This window comes from Antedon mediterranea, chromosome 9 (genome assembly GCF_964355755.1).
Source record: "Antedon mediterranea chromosome 9, ecAntMedi1.1, whole genome shotgun sequence".
Classification (NCBI taxonomy): Eukaryota; Metazoa; Echinodermata; class Crinoidea; order Comatulida; family Antedonidae; genus Antedon; species Antedon mediterranea.
The window spans coordinates 23,335,376-23,354,353 of NC_092678.1; the positions used below are offsets into that span (position 1 = coordinate 23,335,376).

The 18,978-nt window shown below is 31.9% G+C and overlaps 1 protein-coding gene across 3 annotated transcripts in view; it reads right to left on the reverse strand.

The window, feature by feature from the left end:
- Positions 1 to 18,104, reverse strand: part of LOC140059085 (neuronal cell adhesion molecule-like) — a 77,774-nt gene extending 59,670 nt beyond the window's left edge. For all 3 annotated transcript variants that reach the window (XR_011847107.1, XM_072104918.1, XM_072104914.1), the window contains exons 1-2: positions 17,997 to 18,104; positions 7,384 to 7,422 (exon numbers count right to left, since the gene is read on the reverse strand). The gene's annotated coding sequence lies outside the window, so the exon portion shown is untranslated. The remainder of the gene's footprint in view (positions 1 to 7,383; positions 7,423 to 17,996) is intronic.
- Positions 18,105 to 18,978: the final 874 nt, after the last annotated feature.

An 18,978-nucleotide genomic window follows, 5' to 3' on the forward strand; every position in this document is an offset into this window, starting at 1 on the left:
ATTTTATTATTAAAGAATATGATTTTATTATTAAAGAATATGATTTTATTATTAAAGAATATGATTTTATTATTAAAGAATATGATTTTATTATTAAAGAATATGATTTTATTTCTAGATTTTTATTAAAATTAGGTCAGATTTTGTTGCTATCATATTTCAATGACTGTGTTATTTCTTCTTCTTTTCAGTAATCATATATCTTGAGTGTTTGTCAAACCGCTGTACAACATTCTAAGCAAAATGTTGTCGGTGTTAAATATCAGAATTCAATCTTTTGCGAGTTTGCTTTTCAAATGTTCTTGTATCAACCGAGGACGATGCACTTGCGTTTAGAAACGTTTTAACGATAATGCAATTACTACAATTTAAGAAGAAAGTACAAATCTTAAATCTTCTCATTGTCATTCAAATTTGGAGTATTGTTGTTGATATCTCTTACTGAGAGGAATGTGTGTTTTATCACAAAAGGAAGTTTAAAGTTTAATCTGTACTTTAAAACCACGTAGTTGCTGTACATACACTCAGTATTAATAGACAAAAAATAAATTGTAACATTATTTTAAAACTTTGCTTCATCATGGCCAGCCTTTCTGTGTATAATTCATTTAAAATTAGCGAACATGGTTTTGTTTGTGGTAAAATCTGTCATTTTAAAATTTATTCCAAGATCATGTGACCTAATTTTATTCATTTATGACGAAGTCTGCACTAATTATAGCATTAAATACAAACTACTAACAGCAGGTTGTGTATCATTACTGTACAAGTATACTGTAGGCACTGGGTTTATGGCGTATTACCAAAGCAAGCTATAACAGAATATGGATATAATACGTGATCCCGAGAGACTCGTTCTAAGACCGCACTGGTGGCAAATTCCGACATTAACCGAAGCTAACGACCTGTTTGGAGGCAAGACATTTCCAGACATTCATTAGCCGCTTTTTTTTTCAATGTCGGAAAGATTTTTACAAAACAGTTATTTTGTTTTTCGATGACAATATTGTGACGTCAGCAAAATTAAGGTCGCTTTACATACTGCGTTACTGTAAAATAAATGAAATACTTGCAGAGTAACATATTGGGATAAGGATAACATAAGGAGGAAGGGGTAAAGGAGGGAGGGATACAGGAGGGAGAGATACAGGAGGGAGGGGTGCAGGAGGGAGGGATACAGGAGGGAGGGATACAGGAGGGAGGGGTGCAGGAGGGAGGGATACAGGAGGGAGGGGTAAAGGAGGAAGGGGTAAAGGAGGAAGGGATACAGGAGGGAGGGATACAGGAGGGAGGGGAGAGGGGTTTCAACATTCCATAACTCTATCTATAATTTGTGACATTGAATTACATTATTTCCTATGATAATGTCATGTAATAATAATATACAATATAGAATCGGGTGAAATTTCTTTAACCAGAAATTGGGAAGCAAATTGTGTATTAGAACATTTCAATCAATATTGTACCAAACATTATAATCAATGGATATTCAACACAACACAATAGATTGATATAATATTATGTTAATTCTATCAAACCCCGCACGAAAGCGCTTTCTGCCATGGGCATATGTCCTTGACATGCTTCTAAAGAAACTAAAATTTTCCATTTGTTTTAATTTATTTTCCAAAATACATCCGTAAAGAAAATAAATGGCAAGCTTAATATCTGTGTAAGAATATCGTCTGTTCATTTAGTATTCAGGAGAAGGAAGACGATAATTTGTAAATAAATCAAATTGTGAAATTCTTCTATTCCGAGTATAAGGGTTGTTAATTTTGTTGATTTTCTTCTTTAGTTTTTATAGTTTTTTCATAAAAGGTGAAGGCTTTCATGGTTTTAAATTGTTTAGAACTTAAATTTATAAGAACAAGAAGTCAAGTACTGTACATAAGAGTTTAATTTTGGTTAGGGTTTTTGATAGGGCTCAAGATGATTAAGAAAACAAGAAAAAAAGGGGGAGACTAGTTGGTCCGCAAAAAGTATTGCAAAACCATCCGCGTGAAAAAAAAAAATTTGTCTTTTTAGATTAATTTCAGATTTGCTCCTACTGTTTTATATTCATTTATTTTCTTCAGAAATTTATAGTTTATGTCATTCTTATTATTAAATAAAGAAATACTGTTAGAAAATTAAAGAAAATTGCAGTTAAAATGAAATCACGTAACAGCTGGTAAAATGGGCACGATGCCAAGTCTTTGTCTCAATTAATGAGAATATTACCTAGGAAACATAAACAAATAATTTAACAATTAATAGAAAGGATGCGATTTGTCCTCTGAGTGACCGGTCACTCTGTGTAGAGTACACATAATTTACTAATATTATTATTACTCGCCTCGTTTATACACAATTCATAATTAATCAAATCTAATTAATATTTGACACTCGTAATCTTCTTGTCTATTGTAATCTTGTAATGTTAACTATTGCATTATTGGATAATACAGTAAACAGTATATAATATTACTGATTTTTATGGAAGTAAAGATGGGAAACTAGTAATTTGCCATATTCTGTTTCTATTATTAATATTCATATATGCCTTTATTTATCTTTAGGCCATGGGCTCAATCATAGATCTACACATAATTTATAGTACTGTAGTAGTAGTGGACTTTGTTTTTACTTGGGGTACCCGAGTCCAGGACTCTCTCATCTTCTCTTCTTCCATCCACTATTGAGTAAAAAGGGCAATTTATAAAGTACTACTCCTCCCTTATTTGTTGTAGTATTGAGCTGGGATTTGGCATGAATATACTACAGGGAAATGTCTTCAAAGCTACAGAGCCGGATTTTTAAATTTCAAACCGGATGCAGCCATATGACGGCGAAGATAGTAACGTATAGCCATATTTGCTGGCGAGGTTTATAATTATATTGATGTGTATCTGACGTCATTACAGCTTATTTTGCTGTACCCCGAGTATCGCATATTCGTGCTTGTTTTGTTGAAGATACAAATAAGAATGTGGAATATTAAACATACATTTTGTTAGTAACTTGTTTAATTTGTACAGTGGGTGATTACGGCAATAATACTGTAGGATTTACTGAGAAAGATTCCCTTTCTGCTAAAAACTGGACATATATTATAGGCAAAATATCATTATTCCCAGTGAGGCTAAATAAGGTTTGTAAAGAGATGATATTCATTCATTTGTTGATTTGTTTTCAAGAAGGAGATTGAAGGCGGTATTCAAGACAAACTGATTTTTAGTAGTTAATTCACGAATCTGTTGAGTAATATAGAACAATCTAAAGGGTCACCGTACTTCCTGCAGGACAGGTGCGTCTTTATTATCTATTAACGATGAAAGTACGGTATCAAGAAAACAACACTAAGAATGCATACTAACAAACATGCCCTGACTAGAATTGGTGAACTATAGGTCTATTTGAATATTTCTATTTCTATTTTCTTTTATTTTTGTTATTTCTAAACAATGAAGCGATTGATTAATCTTCTTGCAAATAAAATAAATATCTTTTTAGAATGTTTATTATACATAAAAAAAAAATTTATTAGAATTGTAATGAACTTAAAGTCATTAATTGATCTTTACAGAAAATTATTTACAGACCTGCACCTACAATATGGAAACTTTACGGAAATATTACTGTATTTGGAAACATTTTCAAAGGAAATCATTAACATTTACACAAACTAGTTTATTATCTTTAACTACTTGTTTATCTTCCTGAATATATTCCCACGCAGTGTTACAGTAGCTGCAATACAAAAAAACCAAAAATGTATTTAACTCCCACAGGATAAGCAATAATGTCCTCTTTGTTACGCTATACATCAGCCTCGTTGGAATGTAGCATAAGTCATGAGGATCACATTATTAATGACTTGTGATGTACAACACAAAGGAGAAGGATATACAGTAAGTATACAAGATGTGATGACTTTGATTGGTCGGTGTCTATCCTTGATACTCACAACAAAATGACAATAAACATTAAGTATACTAGAAAGCCATTATAAATAGATAAAGAACATCTTTTAAAACTGTCCTGTAGTAGATGTATTTTCTTTAAAACATTAGAATGTCCTATCTATAAATCCATGGTAATGTACATGATGTTCTATTGGACACGTTACAGCATGCAGCGCCATGGTTACAGTACTCATCAACATTTTGATGAAGCGCCAGGGCCATAAAAAAAGCAAATAAATATATATCATTATTCTTAATATCGATAAATTTACTAACTGTACCGGGATAGGGGAAGAAGCAGGTGGTGAACATTGAAAATGTCAATGCCTGTGAATGACCTAAGATTTTAAATAAGGCATTACAGTATTTTATTGTTGAATAATAAAATTATAAATATACAAAATTCCAACTGTATGTACTGGTAACTTCTGAGAAATATTGTTTTAGGCACTCTAGTGACGTAGTGTACAGTAAACCAGGGAGTTGTAAAACTTCCTGGTTAAATATACCAAGATCAATGAACCAGGATTCAGAATAATGGTTGACACAATGTGCATTTTGCTTATAATAAGATACTCAAATGTTTTTTTGTTTGTTGTCAATAAAATTCATTATCTCAGCACCATGTACATATTATAATTATTATAAATAAAAATCAATATAAATTATATATACAGTAGGTGAAGAGGGGAGGAAGCGGGTGGTGAATGAATATAAATTATAATATAAATTTAAAAGTGTAATTTACAATATTCCTGTGTTTTGCATGTAGTACTGGCAACTTCTGAGAAATATTATTTTATACACTCTAGGGACGTACAGCTAAGCCAACGATCAATGAACCAGGATTTGGAAAGATGGTTGCCACATGTGAATTCATGTTCACAACTTTACTCAATATTTGTTTGTTTGTGATTTATTACCCCAGCACCATGTAACTCTCAAGTGTAGATTTCAAAATGTGATGTAATAGTACTATGTTTCTGTGTCCTACATAATTTTTTTTGTAACCATACTGTTATGACGACCGACTGTCTTAAAAAACTTACTTTGTAGACATTCTCATTCATAATTTTTTAGCCTTGGGCGTAAAGAAAGGTATGGCTACCTGATGAAAGGAATGCCATATTTTATGAGTCACAGAATAAAAATTGATTTTTGTACAAGAGTTGAGAAGACCAGGTGTTAGAAGATGCAATCAATTGTTCAAGGATGGAGCCTATTGATTATGTCATCAAATAACTACATTACAACTCGCCTCAAAATCATATTTCATGTTTGCATTTCAAAACATTTTTTTTCATAATTTCATCATCACATGACAATGATCTATCCTACATAATTTTGTTTGTGGTTTTAAATATAAATTATACTCTGAACTGGTAGTACCAGCCATAGAGCCCTTGTGTATTAACATAAAATAAATCAAAAGACAAAATTACTAAAAAATGACAATGCTGGGCATCATCAGTGGCTGGATCTTTTGAATACAAAATAAAATAAGCACTGACAAATGACAATACTGTGGGTATCACTGGAAAATAAGCAGAAAGCTAAATCAAAACGATAAAATAAAACAGGTAGAAAGGAATTGCAGAGCTTTGGGATAATACTAATCTATCCTGAGTACTTGAAGAGAAGTACGAATATAAAGCAGAAACAATAAAAGTCAACTAAAATTGCATGGACCAACCACTCGCAGAAGTTTGTGCCATACGAGTGAGACTTCATTCATATTCAAGAGGGGCTTTTAAGAACATACTGTATAATAGTGTAGTGCTTTTCCTCAACTCCCGCTTTTTGGAGAACAAGTAATGAAATAATAATAATATAACTAGGTTTTGACCTATTTACATGTCAAAATGTTTTTTTTTTCTAGACAGGTTTTAATAAGTAGGAAGTTATTAAGAAATATGTCCAACTTGAGTCTGCCGAACCCAGCTGGTTATAAACCTACTACAGCAGCTGAAGATGATGACACCTATGTTGTCCTCGATTCTTGTCACGTGGGCGTAATCAATATTTCTGTGAAACTAATTAATATTTATATAAACAAAGTCAAATATTATTCCCATGTCTCATGTTTGTGGTCATGCTTCATGCAATTTAGCCCACTCAAACTCATCTCAATTCTGAACAACAGCTTTCAATTATTATGCAACGTTTAAATACAACATGAAAAAAGGGTATGGTAATCCTATCTAAATGTACAGTAGTTTACAGTACAAATAATACATTTAAAGACACCTTCCCTACAATTTGTGACGTTTTGTAAAAATAATAATATTACTTTAAAAACATTAAACCAGGTCATTCCTTGTCTTAAATGTACGTTTGATGCACTACCTAAGTAGCTCACGGCGACTGACCTCTCGTGGATGGTCTTTAGGCTTAGTTTTGTAGGCCTAGCTGGTAAACATCGGTAACGTACGAACATCGTACGCTAGCTATATACCTAGTCTGACGTTGTATAGTTGCTGAATTAATTGTCTTTCTATTTTTGCCAGACTCCATTGATACAAATTGGAGAAAACCCGGTAAAAGTTAGGAGTCTTCCATTTGTTTTGACCTCGCGATCCATCGAAAAGTGGGTTAATTACAGAAGAAAAGCAGAAATATCAATCTGCGCGCAATGCATTTTGGGATTTATAGCGGGCCGCTATAATTATTAGGGCCCCTTGATTGTCCACACAAGCTGTTTAGGGTCACCCTCTATAAATAAGGTTAAATACAAAAAATTAAATAAATTGTGTAATTAAAGAAAAACTTCATTAATAATAATGTTTAATTTAAATTGAAACTTATATTTTGTGGTCAGCTGTCAATAAACTATTTGGTGTACAGTACATAAAACAATTTTACAATAACACAGCATTGTTCGTACTTAACATGTTTATCTCAAATACAATAATATTAAATAATATTATTGAACAATAACAATCATATAGTTTAGAAGGAAATATTAATTCTTGTGTGTTTGTTTTTCCACGAGGTATTTCATCATTTATTATCAACCAGTTGAAACAAAGTGCATCTTTCGTTGCACTTTTATTAATGGGCATTATTCAGCAAAATGCGACCAATTTCATGTACTTTTAAAGTTTATTTAGTATTGTTAAAACAACTCCAGCAATGACGTTATCGCGAAATGACAAGACTGAACAATAATGAAACTCACTTCTGCAACAATATTCAACAACATTCCTAATAAAAAGTTAATAAATTTTTTTTTTATTGATAGCAAGTTTTACAACATTTTGCTTACTAAACAATGGTACAGTACAATATAATAATACTATCACTCTTATTGGCCTCGTTTCATTTTGATCTGGGGTGGCATGCTTAGCGGGAGTAGGGTCACTGAGAGGTAAAATCGTGAGATACCTCATATTCAGACAAATGTTTCAAAATCTCTTATAATTGCAAGATTACTTACCTTTTCGTTTAATCTCTTCTATCAAAACAATTTCATAGCCTGTTAAAAAAAAAACAGATGAAACAATTACTGAAGATGACCTAATAACAATAATGCTACATTCACGCTAAAGGTCAAATTTGCTTTCGCAAAAGTGGCGAAAGATCAAGATATTTGTTTCCTCCAGATTGGAAATTCTAATAGAAGAATTTTAAAAACTGGTTATTTTTTCTCAGCAGGAACATTGGCCATATTTACCATTCACACCCTTAAAATTAAAAAAATCTCCTTATGTAATTGAATACAATTTAAGGGATACTTAAATATTTATTGAGTTAAGTGAAATACTTAATATTTAAGGGAAGTACCTAACTTAAAAGTTAAGATGATGTGATTGGTGAATATGGCCACATGCTCCTGGAAAAAGCCCTGTGTCTTTAATGATTTTAACAAGTACTGAATTGTAATTAGAAATGTTATTTCGGGAACATTTGGAAATTTCACAGTAAAAAAAGGCTGTTTAGTTGGAATCGCTCACATAATCATTCTACCAGTAGTTAGTAATAATACCGATTGGAAACTACTGTATTTCTATGTATCTTGTTATTACTCATAAATCATACACCTAGGTTGTTGACTTGTGTAAGGCTTGCTACAACATAGCTCTTTAGCATTCTTTACATTCACTGGGGATATCCAGTAAATAACAACCAATGAATGATTAATTAGATCGTAAAGAAAACAAAACTTAAGATTTTATAAATACAGAATAAACAAATGATGACAGTGGTGGTTGGAACTTGGTTGCAGACTAGTCCATTATGGTATAGGTGTGTCTAGGAACTTTAACTTTTTGTATTCTAAGCCCTCCCTCTGGATAGCACAGGCAATTGCCCGTTTATTCAGGTAAGCTAGGCACGAAATAGACAACAAAACTTAAAATACTGAATAAAATAATATGCAGAATAAACAAGGAAAGCAAGTACTTTAATGAAACTTGAAATTCAGTAATCTTATGTCCAGTGTTGGTCATACACTGACCACTGTACAGTTACTATAATTAATTAGCATTTAATTAAACTGAAATTGGCTAAAGTTAGGAGATGGTAAGACCTTTTGTTAATAGCATGTGTCAACAGGTAACAGGTAAAACATTCTTACTGATACAATAACTGTCTATAATAGGATGTTAAATTGGGGTAATCACAAGCTTAATTTTCTTGTTGTCAAACCTGTATTACTGAATATATAGACTACACTGCTGTATATACCATCTTCACAGAATGGGATTGAACTTTGTTTCTCAAAAAGCAAAATATTACTGTATAGTATAATTAATACAGAGAACGGTAGATAACAGAAGGTGAGAAAGTAGGCATGTCTGGAATTAAATGACAAAGCTGCACTCCAACCAGCACCAGCACTTTCCATACCTGCAAATTGTCACTCCAAACTGTCAAAATGCTGAACCTCAGCTCATTTTAATAATAACTACAGTACTAAAGTACTATGCCAAATCCCTATAAATTAATAATGTTAATATAATGTGAAAACCATCTGCAGACTGCATACAGATACTAACATTAAACAGACAGGATTGTCATTATGATTATGAAAGAACCAATAACCTTTATTATTCTCTTTCATTATGTACTAGTACTCTAGCGGAAAATACCATTAATTTGTGTGCCTTTGTGTTGCACTCATTGTACACCCAGACTTGACGAGAGATGGTAAAAATCAATATTTTAACAGTTTTACTAACACACAGTAACCATACGTATAGTACCTCCATGTAGTAACACACACATTTAAACTGTGACTGGAAAAATGTAAAAATAGCATTATTTACAGTAGATGGAACAAACCCTATTCCAGAATCTCCCATCTTTGTCATTTCTCATTTGTTTTTCTCAGACTTAAGCTCTGTCTACACTATCAAACTTTATGTGACAAAAAAAGTGATGTGTCCATATATGGACATGAGCTTAGGGTGCATGTCAACTCGGCCCTAAACAGTTTCGGCCAAAGTCAAGTCGGCCCCACGTCAAGTCGGCCCCAAGTCAAGCTCAAGTCAACACGGTCTCACGTCATCTCCATATTTGGGACTACCACTATGATATTTGGGCACATCACACTGTTTTTGTCAAACTAGTTTGATAGTGTAGACAGAGCTTTATGGCATGAATACTGATTCTCTCCTTGAAAAAGACTTGCCTGTGGATCATGCTATTAGGATAACATTACTGTAGTTCATCAATGTGATAGTTTATAATACTGTAGCTTATCAATTAATTGCTAGGACCAATTAAACCATAATACTATCATAAACAACGACATATGTTGTCAAGATAAAACTGAGTGATGGCTAAAATTGACATTTATAGTTTGATTGGCAGCTACAAACTTTAATGTTTAAAACAACATAATTTGATTGACTATTAAATGTTATACGAAAATAAAGACATTTATATTGTCAGATTATGAACTTGTATTTGTACATTACCTGAACATTTACATCACGATTTCTTACAAAAAGGTACGAAATAATATAAAGTATTTAGGTGAAATTTTCAATTACAGTAGGATTCCAGGATCTATTAAGTAAGATTGGATACCAAAATGAGCATCTATTTTAACCACTGGATACCAAAATAAGCATCTTTTTTAACCTCTGGATACCAAAATGAGCATCTATATTCACCTCTGGATACCAAAATAAGCATCTTTTTTAACCTCTGGATACCAAAATGAGCATCTATTTTAACCTTTGGATACCAAAATGAGCATCTATTTTAACCTCTGGATACCATAATGAGCATCTATTTTAACCTCTGGATACCAAAATGAGCATCTATTTTAACCTTTGGATACCAAAATGAGCATCTATTTTAACCTCTGGATACCATAATGAGCATCTATTTTAACCTCTGGATACCAAAATGAGCATCTATTTTAACCTCTGGATACCAAAATGAGCATCTATTTTAACCTCTGGATACCAAAATGAGCATCTATTTTAACCTCTGGATACCAAAATGAGCATTTTTTTTAACTCTCGATACCAAAATGAGCATCTTTTTTAACCTTTCTTTGTAAAATTACGTTTACTTTACTAAATATTGAATAACCTCATACCAAATCTCAACTCTGTTGCTACAGCAATACGCTCAACATTTTAAAAACGAATTTCAGTTTTTACACCAAAAGATTTAAACACATCATAGGAAATAAATATTTAAAGATCTATTGTCCCTTTGTCAAATTCCAAAAAAAAAAATAAAATAAAATATTTCGAAAAAAAGTGGGTCATTTTGAAAAAAAAAAATCACTTAACTGAATACAGACGTTTTTTGGTTCAAAAATAACTTTGACTTCCAGTCAAAGTTTTCTATCAAAATATATCTTATAATGCAACACGCTTATTTGGCTACTCTGTATGCATAATCATAAAACTTCTTCGCGATCTGTGTGAAAACATCTTCTCATCTGTGACGATTTGTAAACAATCCTAATTAGCATCATACTGTACATAATGTATACTCATGGTTTGAAATCTTTGTTCACTTTCGCTCAGGACGATTATCCAGACGAAATGTAATCAAATTAATTTAGCTATTAATTACGTAAAATTGTTGTTTTTGGCTCGAATTTTCGACTTAAGGTGAATAACTTTAATATTACTTTGAAGTTTGATATGGCCAATTTAAATTTAGAATATTTTTACCTTCATTTTTTTGTGTTTCAAGGGACAAACATCTTTAATAGCTTGCCATATTATTGATTGACGTGATTATTTTAGTACAAGGTTTTATTTATGAATCCAAGGAACTAGACATGTTGAATTACAAGTAGCTACTTGATCAATCCACAGTCACCAATTATTTTAAATAATTTGGCTGTCTAGATGGATTACAAACAACAGAGCGGCATTATAGTGTAATTACAGAGGAACTCGATCTCTAGTGTATAGTTGAGTGTGAAGTTGAACTTAACTGATGACAAGGAACAAGTGTTGGCAGATTTAAAGCTCTGTCTACACAGTATCAAACTTTGACAAAAAAAAGTGTGATGTGCCCAAATATGGCAGTGATATGTCCAAATATGGTAGTGATTTAACATCATCAGATCCATATGGGAACATCACATTTTTGTTATCAACTAGTGACTAGTGACTGGCAAAAAAAGTGTGATGCGCCCAAATATGGTAGTGATATGACATCATCATGTTCATATGGGAACATCACATATTTGTTGTCACATAAGTTTGATAGTGTAGACACTGCTTTAGGAACAAAATTGCTTAGCTACATTCTAGTTAAGCAGCCGACGATGTTTATTAATAGAAAAATGTTTGTTTTTTAACATAATCAATGAATTAGAAAAATGGTGGATAATCCATACTCATTTTCTTTTTCAATATTTACTGTATTTTTCAGATAAATTGTAGCCTCCTCTTTAAAACACCTACTGTACTCCTGTTGTATCTTATCCCAATTTTGTACATCCCTCATTAAACTGTAAATAACTAGTTAGTTCAAGTAATATTTATTACTAGGATTTTTACACTATAAAATATAGTGGAATCATTTATACACTAATGCAAACATTTCATACATTATTTTTGCTTACAGATTATACTCAAATGCCCAATTTTTACTGTAAATATCTGCTCTACCATTTGATATCTGATCATATCCTTGTTGTAATGTTAAATAATGCTATGATTTTACAAGAATTAAATATAAAGTAACATTCTAAAAAGTCAACAAGGCAAACATTTCATAATCTGTTCTAATAAATTTGAATTGAATGAAGTGGCTAAGTCATGATAGCAACCAAGTCTAGAGTTTCGTGCGGACCATGAATGGATTCAGTGGGTAGAAGAGCAAACAGTGACTCACTCTGTACACATGAGAAGGTCTACAGTAAACAAACAGTATACGACGTCAGCACCATGTGCGTCTACAGTATAGTATTGTAGTAACTCTATTGCACTATGGCATCTCGTAGTGGTTTAGGAATTCTAATCTAAGCTGAAATATCCACTAATACCCGCAGTGTGGCGGATCCTGTCTAAAATTGTGAAATAGGAAGAAGAAGAAGGGGTGGGAGGCGGGGGGAGAGGAAGAAACTCCTAAATTATGGATTCATAAGAATAGGGCTAGTTCTGACTGGTTGAAAATTGTTTATTTCGGATGTGTCACTTGTGATAGTAAAGGAAATGTACAGTAGAAACAATGGAGGATATTTAAGTGATATTACACAGTCTGAGGTTAAAATATTATATTTTTAGGCAATGTTGAGACAAACGCACTTTATATTCATTGTTATATTCCAAACATCATTGTTTTTTTATATATAAATGTTGTTGATATTGCCAAGTGACTTTGTAGTGTAAGACAACAGCTTTGTAAACACAGTATATATTTTAAGAAATGCAACCAAAATCATTAGCTATTTTCCTATATTATATTTAAACCAGTGTTTACATAAATAATATTTACTTAGCTCTTTGTAAAGAATTGTGTCCGGCTGAACAAAGAATAAGCAACAGACCAATCTAAACTTAACAGATTTAATGGTCTTATTCAGTTACATAAAGGAAGATACACATGTTCTAAAGCTCTGTCTTCACTATCAAACTAGTTTGACAAAAAAAGTGTGATGTGCCCAAATATGGTAATGATATGCTTAAATATGGTAGTGATATGACATCATCATGTCCATATGGGCACATCACATTTTTTTGTCAGATAAAGTTTGATAGTGTAAACAGAGCTTAAGCAATTATAAATGATGTCTATGTTGTACTGTAAGCCGAGATTTTCTAAGTTTTTACTGCAAGTTGGCACATCTTCAACCCCATCTCTGCTACCTTCATCCACCCCCTCTCCTCCTTTTCATTTAACCACCATGTGACTTCATCATCAAACTCATGAATCATACAATTATTTTTTTTTCATGTACTAAATGTATTTTGCAATAAACCATTTTCAGATGAAATAAGCAAATTTGTTATTGTTATTTTATTCATTGTTTCTGTCTTGGAGAATATGATTTACGAGCATCATAACCAATAAAGGATTTCACATAGGAAGTGATAGATTACCCTGCTACAGTATAGAGCGGTAATACAGTCTCATGAATGACAAGATAGTACTTAAAACATACATCCTTTTGGTAACAAAGAGGGGCTAATACTGAGGATTTAGGCGGAAGGGGGAGGGGAGGTATGTATTTCAAATACATATTATCGACTGAAAATACAGTATTTGAATTTTTTTGGGATGTAGAGAGAATGGGAGAACTTGTGAAAATGTGGTACTGTGTGGTAGCAAGTTGTTGTTATTCCAAGCTTAGCAGGGCTTAACTATTCTATTAAATTATCCACCTACACCACGGTATTGCATGGCTCGTATGCAATGCTTTTAATGCAGTTATTTTACACTCACTCTCTCACTCACTCAGTACAACTGACAGCCTGCCATGACAGATTTCAATAACCTTTTTCTAAGCTAAGTACAGTACTTACCAACTACTGTAACTTTGAAGGCTAATTCGTATACCTGTCAGAAATTAATTATTAGAGCGTTTTACAGGAAAAAGAAGAATCTTATTCACTTTATTTGATTAGAACAAATTTTTTTTAATTTCAAAATGCTATAGTACTAAACTTACTACTGTAGTAGTTGAGTACTTTTGATCAATACAAGGCCATGGTTTTCTTGTTCGTCAACAACACTACAAACTTAAATAATACTATAGACCTTTCTGAATAGTCGCAAACAATAAAAATGTCCCTGACTACAACAAGGTGGATGTATTGTTTACTACAACAATAGAGTATGCAGTGAATTGGGCTTTAAACCTCTTATGCAATGTGGTAATCACAATAAGAGTCTACAACACCTTGTGTCTTACACAATGAAAAACAGTTTAAAGGAGTCTGTGAACAAGTGGGACAATAGAAAACAGTTTAAAGGAGTCTGTGAACAAGTGGGACAATAGAAAACAGTTTAAAGTAGTCTGTGAACAAGAGAGACAACTCTATCATTGTGTACAAGTACTCGAGTAACGGTTCTTAATTTGAATATTTAAATTTTAATTCATGTTATTATACTAGATTTTAATGTTTTAATTAACTTTTATATGAATTTTATATAATCATTGTAAATTTTTAAGCCTTTAATATATTTTATGTCATTTGAATATTTAATATTTTATGTGTTGTACTGTATGTTTGTTTTATCGAGGGCCCTGAATGATCAGTTCTATTAGGAACTGGATAGGCTACCCTCAGTAAATGGTAATAAATAAATAAATAAAATAAATAAATAAATGTCTGTACCTACAGTTACTCACTATCACAAAGATCAGTTGATATGGTAGTAGGGAAATGGTTGGGGTGGGGAGATGTTAAAAGATTTTACCTTCTCTAAGGTTTTTTTCTATCACGAACCAGGTCCTTCTGCAGGATTTTATATTTCATGCTAAAATAAGATATACAATATTGTTCATATCCATGCAATGTGGTTGGAGTTGAGATTTAATTGAATATTTAGTTGTTATATTCATAATGGGGTTTTTTTCCCAACAAACTACTGTACTATACTTGATTAAACCTTACCGTATGAATAAAATACAGTATAATGCTATGATATGAAGATATATACAATTATAATTAGATGGTATTAATAACATACATTCAAAGGTTAAAGGTCAAAGGTTAATTAATGATATATTTATGATGTCACATATCTATTTATCCAGGGAAAAGTAAATGCACACCTCTCATCATTCAGTAGACTAAACGCTGATATGGTGTTATTAGCCTAGCTCTATAAACTGAAAGCCCATGTTTTATGGCGATAAGCCTTGCTTACTGTATGATATAACGCAAACCAACCATAAATCGACAGCATTTGTGAAGGATTAGCAAACCGACTGTATGCATGGGTATTATATATCACAGAGGCTAGAGGACTTAGTGTCTATAGCTAAGTTTAAATAGTCACAAGTCATATTCAGTGGCAATGTAATAAAAATGTCATTGCATCATTGTAGATTTCATTAATATTAAAAGCCAACGTTAATTCCATTCTAGCTATGTTAAAGGTACAGTGACTAGGAGAGTTCAATTCAACTCTAGCTATGTTAAAGGTACAGTGACTAGGAGAGTTCAATTCAACTCTAGATATGTTAAAGGTACAGTGACTAGGAGAGTTCAATTCAACTCTAGATATGTTAAAGGTACAGTGACTAGGAGAGTTCAATTCAACTCTAGCTATGTTAAAGGTACAGTGACTAGGAGAGTTCAATTCAACTCTAGATATGTTAAAGGTACAGTGACTAGGAGAGTTCAATTCAACTCTAGCTATGTTAAAGGTACAGTGACTAGGAGAGTTCAATTCAACTCTAGATATGTTAAAGGTACAGTGACTAGGAGAGTTCAATTCAACTCTAGATATGTTAAAGATACAGTGACTAGGAGAGTTCAATTCAACTCTAGCTATGTTAAAGGTACAGTGACTAGGAGAGTTCCATTCTACTCTAGCTATGTTAAAGATACAGTGACTAGGAGAGTTCAATTCAACTCTAGCTATGTTAAAGGTACAGTGACTAGGAGAGCTCAGTATACTGTACATTAGACTGATAAAATATTAATATCAATTGTTAACTTATAATTTATATAGTGTTCATAAAACCTTTGGTTTTTAAATAAGAAGTCAGTATTTTTAGACACTACACTACTATCAGTACAGTATTAAGTGTTTTTATTGTACAGAATTACAATACCATACCAATACCAGGGTCACCTTTTTGTTGTTGAAATCGTAAAATAAGACCATATAGCTTTGGCCAAAACTAAGCACTTCAATTGTGATAAAATTACATGTATTAACAATAATATTTTATTCTATTTAATTAAACTTTACAGGCTACAACAGAGATTTTGTTTGAACTTTAAACATAAGTCAAACTTAAACAATTTACAATGTAGGCTAATAATAGGCTATTCCAACTATTACCGGGCCGGCCGGCCGGTACAATTATGTATTACAACACCTAACAATTTGAGCAGTTCAATTGACTGTACATATCATACTATCAGACGCATTGTGATACTATGACCTATGAGAATAAAATGATAACAGTGTTCAACTATTGATTTTTGTGCTAAATCAATAGAAATGAATAAACGACCCTCATATTGCATAAATACATATATTTATACTGCAATACAGTAGCTTTTTCACTCCTGAGTCCTATATCAATGGTTATATCAATTCTGTACAATAATCTAATTTGTACCATTCATAACTGTATCTCAATGGTTGTACAGTAGGCTACTTTTAACACTAACAGTGATACAGTATGGTATAAGCTGAAGTAGGCCTTGCTAAATGCTCAGACTATTATCCAAAAGAAAGGATGAGTTCTAACTGTAAATATTTCAAACAATTTTTTTCTCTACACAGATGGCATTAATAATAAACCTTTGCCTCACAAACTAATTTCTCAGCTTTCATGAGATAAGAGCACTACCTTACATTACAACTTAAATTAAATTATTTGAACAACCCACACGAATAAACAAATGATCCAAAAAATAAAGTATGCGATAGAAAATGCAATCTAAAACAGACAGATAATAAGTAAGTAAGTATTTCATCAGTATTCAACATAGATTTAATTAGCAATAAGAAAAACAAACCGATCACTCAATAACAAAAATAGAAGACGGCAAGATGACCACTGACCCGGTAACGGGAAAACAACGCCTTTTAATTATTGCATAACAAACAGTGGCATCAATGCATAGAGGTCATAGAGGTCATGGAACATTAGCGTTAATATGATAATGCTCTCGAAGGATCTTTAGTTCTTTGCCATGGAAATCTAATGTAATTAAAGTTTCGAAATGAATCTTGTAATTGCAATGTTGTTTATCTCGATGTTCTTATTGCGCAATACACTAGGTGTTAACCTGGTGGTTTTTTAAGGAACGAGAAGAGGTGTAAATCTTTTCAACTAGTAGTAGTAGCGCTGTAGTTTAAATGTACACATACATACAGTAGGAATATTGCATGATATACAATTACAATAAAATGCTTCATTAATAAACAGGTTTAATCTACCATGACAAAATAAATTGAAAGCGCAAAACGTGTTTAAAAGTTCTTTCAACCACATTTAAAGCAATTTAAAAAGCTAATGTTTAGTACATTGATGATTGAATCCTACCAATTATTTTCACTGTGTAACATGCATTACAATTCATTAATAATGTCATTTTACTAAAATTATCTTTCTTTAATAATTTCAGACATAAGTCAAATAGCTGATCATTGAGCTATTTGTTATTAACCAACAAAAAAACATGGTTTGAACATTCTTATTTAGCCATATGCAAACCCATTGTTAAGCCAATCACAAGAATTTGAAACCACAGGGGAGAGAACAGCCTTGACTGGCTGGGGTGAAGATAAACACACGCCTTACCCCGGTTGTTGACATGAGGCTAGCCCTAGCTCTCTCTGTCTGTCGGAGAATTGATGGATAGGGATAAAAACTAAATATTTCCAGAACTTTAACATACTTTTTAGATACAATAAGATTAATTAAAATACCTGAAATGTTGTAAACTGAGCGTATTCCTGTTTTTAAGACATTCAGAATAAAACAAATTGATCAATTTCAAAACCTGTGTATTCTGTCTCTCGTCTGCTCCTCAAAAGTGTGGTCACTTACACTATAACAAAAATAGAGGTCGCTATATACATTATTTAATATCATCAGAGAAATCCACACGACAAAAATAGAGGTCGCTATACACATAATTTATTTTGTCACAAACCCTGGGATTTTATATAACAAGAAGTACATTAAGAAATGCATTGTCATTGTCTTTTGATTTGATAAATAAACATATTCGTATTAAAGAATAGAAATTTATTTTCTTTTTCACACCATCATCAAACAGCAAATACAAAACTCACCAATGGGAAACACATGCATATTTTTATTGTATTTTATAAGTTTGTATCTTTCCTTTTCTAGAGGCTTTTTTAAATAAATTGAATTGAAATTGAATTAAATAAGTATTTTAAATGTCTTTCTTATATAAGTATTTGTATTGTCTTATACAAGTTTGTTAAATGTCTTATCTTGCCAAGGAAAACAATTTTCAAAAATGTTGCATTTTTGACAAATAAAGTTTACCTATATTATTTATGTCTAAGTCTCATATGAGGCTTCCTGCCTTTCAAATTCTGTCATGTCGAAATGGAACTGATTTTAACTAGTCCTTACTCATACCTAATGCGCAACAATTTAACAAAATTATTCAATTTTTTTCTTTTTGTTTGTGCATGAAGGATCTTGTTGACTAGCACACGATTGATTGATTGCTTGTTATTTCATCATGCAAAATACATATTACACATTTAAATCATACAACTACAATTTAAGCAGTTCAACTTTTCAATTTAAAACATTTATTTTCTTTTATTCCATAAAACAAATGACAAAACATTACAAATGATTTTGTTTTTAAATAAAAGAATTGAAAGAGGGCTCAATCCCTAAAAGAGAATAATGTGGCGCTCAATC